At 37.6% G+C, this 13,203-nt stretch overlaps 1 protein-coding gene and 1 long non-coding RNA gene across 6 annotated transcripts in view; one reads left to right on the top strand and one right to left on the bottom strand.

The window, feature by feature from the left end:
* LOC130667311 (uncharacterized) overlaps positions 1-13,203 on the bottom strand; it is a 150,142-nt gene that overhangs the window by 68,359 nt on the left and 68,580 nt on the right. The window lies entirely within an intron of this gene.
* Positions 1-13,203, top strand: part of LOC130667309 (mucin-2-like) — a 71,341-nt gene that overhangs the window by 8,036 nt on the left and 50,102 nt on the right. For 2 of the 4 annotated variants that reach the window (XM_057468808.1, XM_057468809.1), the window contains exons 3-4: positions 7,825-8,014; positions 9,684-9,863. The gene's annotated coding sequence lies outside the window, so the exon portion shown is untranslated. The remainder of the gene's footprint in view (positions 1-7,824; positions 8,015-9,683; positions 9,864-13,203) is intronic. The other 2 variants (XM_057468810.1, XM_057468811.1) reach the window with 1 other exon arrangement.

Genomic DNA, 13,203 nt, shown 5'->3' with positions numbered 1-13,203 from the left:
CACCTCGACTTTTATATATATATCCATAAAATGATATCTAGGACTTGAAGCGTTAGAGTAATCGTCAAAGCGTCATCAAAACAAAGAGAAATCCTGATCCACTCATCCACACAACCTGCAGTAGCTCTTTTTTGCTCTGAACTAAACAAATCCTGGGAATTATTTTCATTCGTTTTTGAATTTTATCATCTAATTGCACACTTAACTTCATTCTCCGTGATGTTAACCTCAGATAAATGGATTTAAAAATTAAGTACAACTACTGATCATACAGGAAATCTATGGAGAATAAAATTACAAATAAACAGTGGGTTTATTTTTTTTCCCGCTTTGGTTTTATTTAAAAAAGAGAAAGTTTATGGATATCCAGCAGCTGTAAATGTGCTCGTTTGTCACCACCGTGGTGTAGTAACTGAAGTAACGAACTTGAGGCTGCCGACGGGCCTGCGTGTTTTATTATGTGAGACTTATAACCTTCCGGCTGTGGGTGTACGGGCAGTATGCTAGTAAGTACGTGGTATTGCCGTCGGATCAAATGAATTAGCCATTAAGGTATCTGTATGTATATGTATATATTTACAAACACACAGTACGCGGCTGTAACAAACGTTTAGTTTAGGAGCACACACAGCCGGTGTAGATGATGATGATGGTGTTGTTGTGTGTAGGCCTACGCAGCCTGCAGGTTCAGGTGGCTCTGAGCTAACTACTGTGCTGTATAGTTCGTCGACTCCATCCATCAGCTCAGTACGCTAACCAGGGGTGCATACATTATATTTTCGTTCGCCTCTTTAACCCCCTGAAAACTAAAGTATCCAAGCACCGTGAAGAGACAGGTGCCACAGTACACAAGTCGCTGATGTATCCCACACCCCATTTTAAACTCTCATGTGAGCCTCCGCTACACCCGAAATTTTTCATACCGACGTTTATTAACTGCGCAAATTACTTTTTGTTACTTTTATATTTATGTCGCTGATTAAATTTTCACTGTCGCGGAATATGTTATTTTATGTACACAATACAATAAGAATTGGTAATTTTATTAGGCAGTGAAATAAAATAATTTGAAATATTTTAGCGAGATAGCAATGACGGAAATTTTTTATTATTGTAAATGATGATTAGGCCGTATGTATACAGTGTATTTATTTAAAATTGCCGGAATAAATTCATATAAATACATAGGTATGGCAACAATATACGTCTCTTATGTGAATCGCGTTATAGACAGTGACTGTTGGTTTATTTAGATTAGTGTTTTGTAAAAACCTTGTCGTAGTACGTGATGGCACGCACATTCTTGGAAATACCCCGGGTGGTTCAGCCTCTTCTTCGATTTATTTAGCTTTTATTTTTTTACTCGCGAGCGTCGTTTCTTCTCTGGTGTCTGTCTCATCGAGAAACATTCAAGCTATCACTGAGCAACCGAGTCCACATCTGAGACAAGGCGATAAATCTACCTATCGGACACACACGCGTGCCGCGAATGTTCACGCTTCTACATCGACATCACCACCAGCACCATCATCATCATCTTCCTCATTGTTATCATGATCGTCATCGTCATCGTCATCCGAAGATTCCGATGTAAAAAATTCTTAGGGATTCGGCAGATCAAGGGTGCAGAAAACAGTAAAAAAGAGTAAATAATACCGTGGATTTGACGTGCGGAGACGTTCATGGAAAAAAGGAGGAAAAAAATTCAAGACGGAGCTTGTAAATCAGAGCCCGTCATTGTTAGTTATATATCTTTGAGAGATCGTCGCAAGGTATCACTAGCAGCAGATATCCTCCCCTTGACTTCACTCATTCTTTCTCGGTAGGTTTTCGAGATCGCGTAGGCGTATACCAGGATCTGCGATGAGATCCAAGCTTATACCTACCTACTCTCTGTGACACAAGAGCTAAGCGACGGCGAGGACGACGCGGTATTGTGTGAGAAGGGGAGCCTAATATGGCGGCCATCTTCGTCGGTATTCTGATCGTCGCGGGCACGACAGAGGCGGGCGCGGCCGACTCTTGAAGGTAGTTTTCAATGCCAGTCATCTCACGGAATGCCAACATACACGTATACAATAATACCATCCAGCAGACTCAGACTCAAACTCAGCTCAGCTCAACTTTATTCATTTTGTATTCAATCCCAAGTTTGCGGATGGTCGAAAGTCGCGAGCGATTCACCTTACCAGTATTTTCGAGAACGCAGTGCGTTGTTAAATAATTTAAAATAAGAAAGCTATTGATTATCATCACTAATTGTCATTGAGGTTCAAAACTACTTTCGTGCATTCTCAGAATCATTTGATGCGCGTAATATTCTGGATACACTATCACAGTAACACACAACAGTACCTGGAATACCTTCTTTGTCATGACGGACACTTGAGCCTCCATTATGCCAGTACCACGTGGTCAATGACGTAGTCTGGATAAACAGTAATGTACACCCTACCTCCGAGGTCAGTCACCGTGAAGAGTTTACTCGTCATGCTGTGGTGCACTCGCGCGACACAAAATGGCTTCCCATTGGCTTCATAGAAATTTTATGAGCCCGTTAGTAAAACAAACAACAACAAATAATAATGAAAAAATATACACTGTAGATTAAATAAATCAGAAATGAAATATTTTTGAACGTCACACGGTCAATTCATTGTAAATTTGACAGTTACTCCCACTATGGTACCTCTCGGAGTCACGTGATTTGCACGTGGCCATGAAGCGCCACCTGTTATGTTAACACGGAGTTTAATATCAAAAGTAAATATGTCTGACAACAATTGTAGTAACGTCTTGAACAACTCAAAACACTTAACAACTCCCGAACAAACATTTAACACGGAGTTCGTCTTCACCACGGCACTGTCTTGGTAAGAATGCACCACAGAAAATGGCGTCAAAATTTAAAATGGTAAGTTACCAACACAAAGCTCCGAGTACGCACGATACCAAACGAGAGCATAAGAACCCGAGTAGGAATGTTGTCTTAACAAAGATCAGAAATTAGTGTTGTTTTGAGAAGACGGTAGTCACTGTTAGCACCAGTCCGAGTGCCGTATTATAACTATTAGCGAGTTAAGGGTGAACTTGGTACGAAAGGAGAAAGACACGTTGTGAACTACGTTGGTTTCGTAACGGCGACGTAGACGAGGATGATGACGAGGCCACAAGAACGACGAGAGACAGGGCAGGTTCCTGGCAGACAGGGAGAGGAATACGAACTAAGGGGGTTCTATATTCATCCAAGTAACGGAGCAGAGTTGAGCTGTGGCATGCTATAGAATAGCGAGCGAAAGAGAAAGAGAACCGTCAGAGTAAGGAATATACCGGCAACCCCGGGTAGGGGTAGCCGACGTCCGTCCCGGAGTCTTTCCTCATCTGCAAGTCGTATAACCGAGCTAATTATCAAGTTAATATGGCCATTCTGTATGGAGGGCCCGCCGGGAGTTGAAACGGGCGCGAGTGATTCAACATAGAGAAGGGGATCGAGAGACGTTGTTTAATGTTTAAGACGAGGATAAAGAACTAAACCAGAAGCAGACGAAGAAGAAGTAGGATAAGACAGTGTGGGGTCCGCTCAGGCTCTATACATATATTGCGGACGGTAGGGGTAGCGGCGCCCCGCGAAGCGAGCAAGCGAGACAGCGAAAGTACATTGATATTATAAGTTGCTTCAATCGCTGTATTCATTTGTAAACTAACCAGGCTAAATGTATTCACCACTGCACGCCGGCGTACCGATATAGGCGGAGCCACAACTGACGTTTTCTGGCCCACCTCGGCACCCTTCCTTCCTTCCTTGTATTTCTTCCTTCTTCCTGATATTATAATATCTGCTTTCTTTTAGTTTCCTTATTTATTCCCACTTGTTTAATCGCCTTCTCTATTGAGTCTTCTTCATCATCGTCCCGTTAACCCCCTTGCGATTTCATCAAATTCATGCATCTTTCATGCCAATCTGATGCTTCGACTCAGATAACCTCAAATTGTTTAGGTATTTAGGCTGATACGAAACGCTAATATTCATAAAAATAAAAAAAATAATATTTCTAATCTTCCTGACTGTGGCATTAAAAATATTTTATATTTTCCGTTTAAAGTTTTATTTACTTTTAGTTAAAGTAGGTGTAGAACTCTTGTGGAAAAAGCTCAGCATTACATTTCATGTATTCAGATTTTTTATTTTCACTAGCTCTGAAGAAACGAAGGCTTTATTATTATTCCGTGGTAACTTTGCTTGCGCCCACCTCCCTCACTCAGTTTCGTAGTCGTAGTTGTCGTGGTTGCTTTTCAACCCTCGACTTTCTTATAGACCGTGGAGTAGCGCAGCTAAGTTTTTCTATTTCTTTTGCACTTTGACTACTACTTCTTCGCGTCGAATAAGTAACCGCACGCTCACTCTGCACCACTGGAAACCGCCGTCGTCACCGCGGAAATATGAATGCATAAATGCATAAGTGCTCCTACCCCTGACTGTACTTTCGTGAGAAAACCAGCGTCTTTTGCTCGGTTATAACTTCAGAGATGCATCCGGATTTATTTTCCGAACCACTCTAATGACATTTACATATTTTTAACTCTTAGATTTATTTAATTATAGTTGTATCATTTAATAAATATAAATAATAATAATGAGTTTAATTTTTGTCGGGCAATAAGTATCAAGATTAGTTAACAGTTTCAGTTTTACATCTTGGAGAAATATTTAAATACATTTAAAGGACATGAAAGAGGATAAGCGAGACTATTTATATAGAGTGTGGGCGGCTTATTTCGCGAACGTAAACACAGCAGTACAAAGTTATCTACTGTGACTGGAGTGTTGCCGAGTTTGTCGGAGTCTCCAGTGTAGTGAGCAAAAGAGCCATCGCGGCAGTAACCGCCAGTGGGGACCGACCACGGGGTCGTTGAGATTAAAATTAAAATTAGCATAATGCGTGCATGGAACCGTGGCTGCTGCTAGAGCCCACCAAAGACCGCAATCTGTCTTCTCTGTCTCGTTAAATTTTTATTTCTATCAGACGTTAATATAAAAAATAAAATAATTAATTAAGGGGTAAAAAAATGACGTACATATAGTGAACTGGTCATCAACCCAAGATCGATAAATTGTCTGTTGAATATAAAACTAATAATAACTTAAATAAAAATTTAATCTATTCCTTGTATTTTTATCTTCACCAAATGAGTTTAAAAAAAAAACGTTTTATCATATTTTTTAGGATAGTCAAATGTAATATAAAAATGTGTATTTTTTCTGTTTAAATTTTAATCAACGTGATGATCGCCCACTTATGACGTCTGACACATCTCAGTTTATTCTCGAGCTCAAATGCTGGCGGGGTGAATGCTGTCAGATGGTTTTGTGTCTGTAATAGAAATGGAGCACACGAGATGGGAGGGAACGATGCAAATAACACGTTTAATAAAGTGTCACGCCCGAGCCATTTGAATATTGTAGCATATTCACTTTTCTCATCGGAGCAGATGGAGCTGTAGATATGGATAAGACCGAAAGAAAGTGTATAATAGTCAGTCAAGATAGTACCAGTCTTTAGAGAAGAAGAAATTGAAGCTGTAGTAGAAGAAGAAGAAGAAGAAGAACGAGAAGAAGTATTAGGATAAGAAATGGAATAAAAGTAAAACGTGGGTACGAGATTGGACGAGCCACAGAAAGACACGAGATCTACTAGGTATAGAAGATGGTAGTGGTAGCGAATCGCACACCTTACCGAGACTCATGCATGATTCAGCCGCAGTATCTCATTTCATCTGCTCTTCCACTGTTAAACTATATCTATCTCTTCTAATGGTAATGCTATTCCACTGCACATATCTCTTATATTACGTTGCCGGCTGGTGTTCCATAGCTCACTCCGCTGTATCTCCAACAAACCAACTAACCGACCGAGGCAGCCAACATCTTTCGCTTCCTCTGCCAGAGAAAATGTTGCCGGAAAATTTCGACTACCCTACACTATATACTAAACTAAACGAAACTCATTTCTTCATTCGAGCCGAGAGTTTGTGCCAGTTAAACGTCCGAAGATCTAGACCAGTGAAAAGATAAAATGAAAAAAAAGTAAAAGAATAAGGAGAAGAAAAAAATAAAAGACATAAAGAAAGAAATTGTTAGTTCTCGCTGTTTTAAATTACCATTTATTACGACACGTAAGCCCAAGTAAAGAAGTTTAAGAGATCCTAAAGTCAGCCATTTTGCTTTACTGGGCAGCGAAAAATTCTTGCTATCATAGAGTCAGTCCGAATATAAGAAAACCATTTTATTTATTTTTACCCACAAAAATATTATTCCGTTTGTCTCGTTACCGTTACCCATATCCACTTTTTCTTTCTCATCATCATCAGCATCATTATTTTATTCCTCACGAGGGTTGATAAACTCACGTGTATATAAGGATGATAAAGCTTTCTTCTTGTTTTTCTTCAGTAATGATCATTACCTCCGGTATTGTGACAAGTGACTCTTCTTATATCTGTGCGTGGAGGACGCGGGTGCAGGAAATGGCCATAGATAACGCTGTCATGGCAACTCTTATATTATGACGAATGGATCATATTTTCTTGCGAAATGGAAATAGGGTATTTTTAGGACGAGATGAAGCTTCCCTTTGTCAAGATCTTCCTACAGATTTCAAGTATAACTTTTCCTCACAATTATTATATTTATTTATCCAATGACTAGTTCATTTTTATTTTTTCTGTAGTGTAATGTTTAGACAATAGATTCGATGATCGATGAATTTTTCAATGTATTTATTATCCTATAAAGCCCATCACTGGTATTACTTGAATTTCCTTTGTAAAATATCAATATATTTATTCGTAAAGCGTTTTACGGTAATAAATATAAAGGGCCGTGGTGCATTTTTCTAAACTACTTCAATTCCCTTAAATATTCGTATATATTTTTGGATGATGTAAAGCTGATAGGAGTAGAGTTACCAATCGTAAAGTTCCGGCATAACAGCTAATATACATATATATGTATATATATTTTTTTTGTGGAAGGTAATATTCTTTTCCGGCAAAAGCTCTTTTCCTAGTGCCTGGGACTCAGTGGCACGAAGGTCGAGGCTCTTGGCCAGTCTTTCATATATTGGCTCTCGTGTGTGGTGTATAAAGAAGACGAAAAAGAACCACCGAAAGGAGAAGCAAAAGTATAAGAGAGTAAGAGCTGGTGGTATGGGGATGGTAGCTCGTCTATGTGGAAATGCGATCACTTAGAACCGGCTTCGGTGTATAATTTGGTGCTCTCGATGGCAGCCGAACCGAGTGGTATAGTCCGGCATACACAAGCCTTGATCGTACCGGTCGTATATTTTTTATTATTGCCCGTTGATGCTGTTCGCTCCCAGGGGGTTGGAAAAAGTTGTATGAAAAAAAAAATAGAAAAATATGAAAGAGTGAGTTAAGGGCATTTCGATAGCTGACCACTCGATTCGCATCTTCTTCCTCAGAAAGTAACCACCCCTTATGACCATCACCCTCCTTGCTCACTCGCTGGAAGACCTGCCGAGACTCGCGATATATGTATGAGTATGAGTTTCTGTGCATGTGTGTGAGTGTTTATTTTTCAGATGCTACTAGAGTACGGGAACGAACGTATCTAGTTGAGCCAGGGGTCGTTTTATTGAGTGTGGACGGCAGAAACGATCCTCATGTTTTTACATCGAGGCAATTTTTCTATCTCGCCCCGTTGCCTCCGTGTCTTCACGTGGAACCTTTTTTCTCTCTTATATATATAACCATCATCTCTCTGCACTTTACTTTAGTTCAATTCCTTTTTCTTTTATATTTCAGCTGGTTCTTCTTCGCTTCTCACGCTTGCCCTCGGTCATCTTCTTGCTTGACTGGAGCTCAGTAGCATTGGTTACTCGCAGTATTTTCAGCTTCACAACTGATACAACTTAAACGAAAAGAATTGGTAATGTGGCATCAGATAGCTACAAGTTCTCAAGTGTATGGCTTACATAACATAAATTCAGAAAAAGTAAGTTTTCACTTTATATAAGTAGTCACAGTCCATCTTATGTAGGACATTTTCTCTTAATTGCTTTCTCATCACTTAAATCCACTAATCTTACGATTTGTGCTACATCACAAATAACTTTTTTCGTTAATTAAAAATAAAAACAAACAGACAGCTTGAAAGTTGGCAGCTTGCTTAGCAAAATAAATAAAAAAAAGTAACGAGGCAAGCAGTTAGCAGTTAGTTGCAGTCAACCACAAGTTACCGTCCCTCAAAGAGCGTAGATCAGGTCACCCCACACACACTGTATAACATTACAAGGGATTACGTCGTGTCTTTCTCTTTCTCAGCCACCACATCCTGATTATTATACGTTGACCTAAGAAAATCAGGCTGTACGGCAGAAGCTTCCTTCTACATCTCAGTGCCTTTCTCTAACCACAAAGGTTCATCCTTCATAGTGGAGAAGAAGCATCGAGACCATATTATCCGCCCCCGCTTCTCATCCTCTGCCATCGGCAAACCCTCCATCCAAGAGAGAATGCGGTGAACTACCGAACCAGGTGGCTACCTAACCAAACCTACCCTGTCTCACCCTTCCGCCGCAGACGCTTGCTAACCTCCAAGACCTCCGAGACCACATTTGGGCTGTGCCAGGCAACATAGTGTAGGTAACTCATCACTTATGGATACTGATGACTCGCGCAATGAACTTAGACTCTGTATCCTTCTTCTCTTTCACTTTCAACATTGCTCAGAGTCTCTATCCCTCGTATTCTTAGCTTCAGCTCCAGCCCCAGCCTCGGTCCCACCCCCAGCCCCAGCCCTAACTCGCTTTCATTTCATTCTCTGTGTCTTAACTTCTCTGATATACCATCCATAACGCTGATAAGTTGAGGTTAAGATATTTCTTAGAGTGAAGTAAGAAGCGGAGGTAGGGGTAGAGGTAAAGGTACAAGCCAACCGACTTCTTTCGTTGAATGTTCAATAATATTTTCCTTTTTCAAGAGCGTAGGAAAAACCACGCTTCATGTATCTCACGGTACTTTACGCTCGACGAGTATAGTGGAACGCGCGTATGGTGCCTGGGTATATGTGGATGTTACGCGAGAAAAACTCAACCAAGAGGGGTAACCCTCGATCAGATAAGACGGGAAGTTAATAAGAAAATGGGGAGCGTGACGACTTTGTAGGGAGAGAGCTCGAGTACTATTTTTTCTTAACTTTTTTTTTTTTTTTTATTCTTCTTACGTCAACATAAAGTACTCTGTTTAAATTCTCCACTATGAAATCTTATTATTCAATTTCAGAAGTTGAGAAAAAATTTAAATAATAAAGAATAATATTGTATTGTATAAATGTGGCGAAACACACCAACGTACCACTTAACCGGTTGAAAAAAAAATAATTATTTATTCTTTTAATTGCGGCATTAAAAAATACTTGGACGGCTTCAGTTAATTGGCTTAAGAAAAAAAAAGATCTCAAAACTTAACAAGTTATATTAATTTTCCATTTCACAAACGTTTAAAAATTCTATTTGCCGTAGTCCTTATAAAATTTTTATGCCACTTATTTTTGTTATTCTGTATATTCTTTTAGCTCTTTTATCCACATTCGTTTCTATTATCACCCGCCGAAGGTGGTCTGGTTAGATTTATTTTCACTCCGTGGGTATTTTTTTTTATAGCCAAAAGAGTGCGGCTGCTGGTTGCTGTCATGAACGACCACGAGGACGAGCAGCGACAATGGTGGTCGCCGATGTGTAAGAAGAGATGGACGTGGAGGAAAAGAACTTTTGCGCCACGCGTCTTGCTCTCCACCATGCCACCGTCCTCGCCAATAACCATCCTCCTCCATTTACACATACGTACGTATACCTATATCTATATATTTATATACACGTCCATATATCTATATATTTGGTTCGCTGTGTCCGTATAAGCAAACTGGATACCCGTCGCTGTTGTATAATAAACCCATAAACACCCTCAGCATAACTACGACAACTACAAGTCAGGGTCCAACCCCCACGTAGGTAATACATAAAATGCCGTGCACACGCTTTACTTCTTTTACTTTCATTCTATCCTCCAAATGCTACTTCGATACAAACCTATATATATACTCGCGACGGCTTTTTGCCGGCTTTCGCCTGGATTTTACGGCTCAACTTTTTTTTTTACGTGTTATCCTCTTTGTCTCGTCTTCAGTTCGCTTGCCATCATAAACTTAAATCTACTACTACTACAACTAAAACTATAATAATACGAACGAAATCTAAAACTTTTGTTGGAGTTTTATCGATAAAAATAAAAAATAACTACATAATACTAAATATTAATATCGTACTAAATTGATAGGATTTTTATTGTTATTTTAAATCAAGATTATACTTTAGAGAAAAGTTTACACTTACTTAACTCCTTAAATTCAATGTTTATATTCTCAATGTGCCCTACGTAACCGCGGTAATTACATACTGTATAGTGGATAATAACTATAATTAAAAATCGGGATTGATGATTAATTAATTACGATGCTGAATATTAAAAAATAAAAATAATAAAATACGGGAAGAAGAAAAAAAAACAATGAAATTGGAATATGATTGATTAAATCATACTAGAGTAACCTTGCGTTTATATTAAAAGCGCATTGTTTCAGCAGCCGTGAGTAAGTGTAACAGCAGTAAAACTACATAAAGAGCATTATATATAGATAATAAAATGAATTATATATGTATTAATGTATGTACAGTTAGAATAACACTATCGAGTATTACACTAGAGTGTGGAATGAATCTTATCAGGCGTGCCATCGTTGAGATCTACAATTGATAGCCTTTTAACTTCTTATGTACGTGTATATTTTACCTTGGAGGCTATGCTAGATTACTTCTTGCTTGGCACATGCACCAATTGCTTACACTCTTGCTTGTAATATGTACATATATATCGGTAGTGGTTGTATTATGCAGAGTTTGTGAACATAAGCAGCTTGATATGTCTGTGTATAGAATATCAGATGCACGGGCATTTGAACATAGTTACAACAACAAGTTTGAATAATCTCAAGCTAATCAGCCCAATCAACATATTCAATTATTCACAGTTGTCGTGCTTTCTTACTCTCTCAATGATCTTATGTCTTATTATTTGAGTATTTAGTAAATGGATATTCTCAATTTTTAAACTTCCTGCTATAAAAATTTAAAATTTTCAAAAAAAGGAAGTTATTGGTTTCGGTCCGATTTTTGAAAATCGAGTTTTCATCAGATGTCGATGTTTTGAGGTCCTACACGGGAAAATATAAACTTTAAAATTTAGTATTTGAAATTATAACCCGAAACCCGGGTGTCAATATGGGAAATTTTACTATTCCACTCTCTAAAAATGAATCAGTTAAATTTATTTCAAATTAGTGAATATTCACTGGGAACCAGCTATAAGTATACCACTGGTTGAAATAGTGGTATACTTATAGCTGTAGAAATAGTGACTATCCAATGATTCGCGAGAATTTCAATAATTCCTTTTTAGAGAGCAAATAATAAATTTCATAATACGTGTCGTCTATTATCTAAGTATCAGTTACAATTTTTAAAGTTCAAATAGTAATTTTTCTTGCACACAGGAGAAAAAATTCTTGACTGAAGGTAAATATTCTTGATTTAAAAAAATTTTTTTTGGAGACCTAAATTTTCTCAAATAAAGTATAAATCTTCTCCGATCAAGACGAATTTTTTTTAACCAAGAAAAATTCTCTTGGCTCAAAAAAATCTTGATTTGGTTCGCGAAAACGTTTGTATTAAAAAATATTTTCTTGGCTCAAGATAACTTTTTTTTCTGTGCATAGACAATAGATTTTCATACTTATCCTGTAATTATTCACGTTTTAATTATAAACGAAAAAATTACTATCTAGCATGATAATTTTTACTGATCACTTATCACTTTATCGCTATATTACTTGTCGTTCTCAATTTATATAGTTCATTTTTTTTCCGTGTAGGAAGCTATTCTGACTATTTCCGGATGGACGACCGTGTGTGTGTGTATGTAAAATTTTTTTGCCCTACGATACATTTGGAACGAATCCACCGATTTGAACTTCTTGGCGGGAATTAAAAAGGCTCACCAAGACTTGAAATTGAGTAGATTTTGGAGTCGATCGGTCGTGTAGTTTACAAGTTTCACGAAAAATAAAAATTAAAAATAGTCTCTCTAAACATGAATTAGTGAAAATAAGTGAATATCCACTAATTTAGAGTGCAAATCGAACCACTAATTCCAAACAGTGGTTCGATTAGCACTCAAAATTAGTGAATATTCACTTATTTCACTCATTCATGTTTAGAGAGTTTTTATTTCATGTAACTCATAAACCATTTGTCCAATTCGCCCCAAAATGTAATCAGTTCTAAGCCCTGGTGAGCTCTTTCGATTGCCACCAAGAACGCTTAAATCGGTTGATTTTTCAAAAATATCCGACAAAATTATTTTCCTAACGAAAGTAAACTGTAAACTCCATAAAATTTATAACATATGCGCATATCTTTCTCCATATAAATAATAAAGTATGCATACTCAAATATGGAGTATAGTAAAGATCGAAGGCATTTCCTTTCTTCCACCGATTAATTAACGTGCCTGAATATTCTATCTCTCAATTATTACATTACATACATTAAATTACACTACATTAGCAGGTTATAAATACCAAACGTGCGTAATGTGTGCAAGTTGTAATTGAAACACGACCTTGGCACACTTAATGAATAGGAATGACTTGATTTAACTTCATTTTGTAAAGATTATGGGGCTTAGACTTTATTTTTATGGCTCAATAAATTTTTTTTTATGTTTACGTATTTTTTATAATTTATGAGCTATCATTTTTAAAAATTAAATATTTTTTATGTTAAACAAGTTTTTTATCGCAATGAAATTATTTTTCTATTAATTTTAAAAATCAAAAATTTTTATATTTTGTAACGGGATTAGAGTTTTTAACCACACGCGTATATTTTCATCCACATATATATTTATATATGTATACACGAGTATCGTAAAATCACTAGGACCCCTTCTACTTCATGTTTATTAATGCCCCATCGATTCTCCGTTTCACTCTCGTTTGCCCTGGTATACACAACAACACACTAAGATAATGAAACTGACCTAGGTTTAAGCGTTAGGCCATAGCCG

This window comes from Microplitis mediator, chromosome 5 (assembly GCF_029852145.1).
Source record: "Microplitis mediator isolate UGA2020A chromosome 5, iyMicMedi2.1, whole genome shotgun sequence".
NCBI lineage: Eukaryota > Metazoa > Arthropoda > Insecta > Hymenoptera > Braconidae > Microplitis > Microplitis mediator.
Note: the sequence above shows the minus strand (reverse complement) of the source record. Positions and strands in the feature narration are given on the sequence as shown.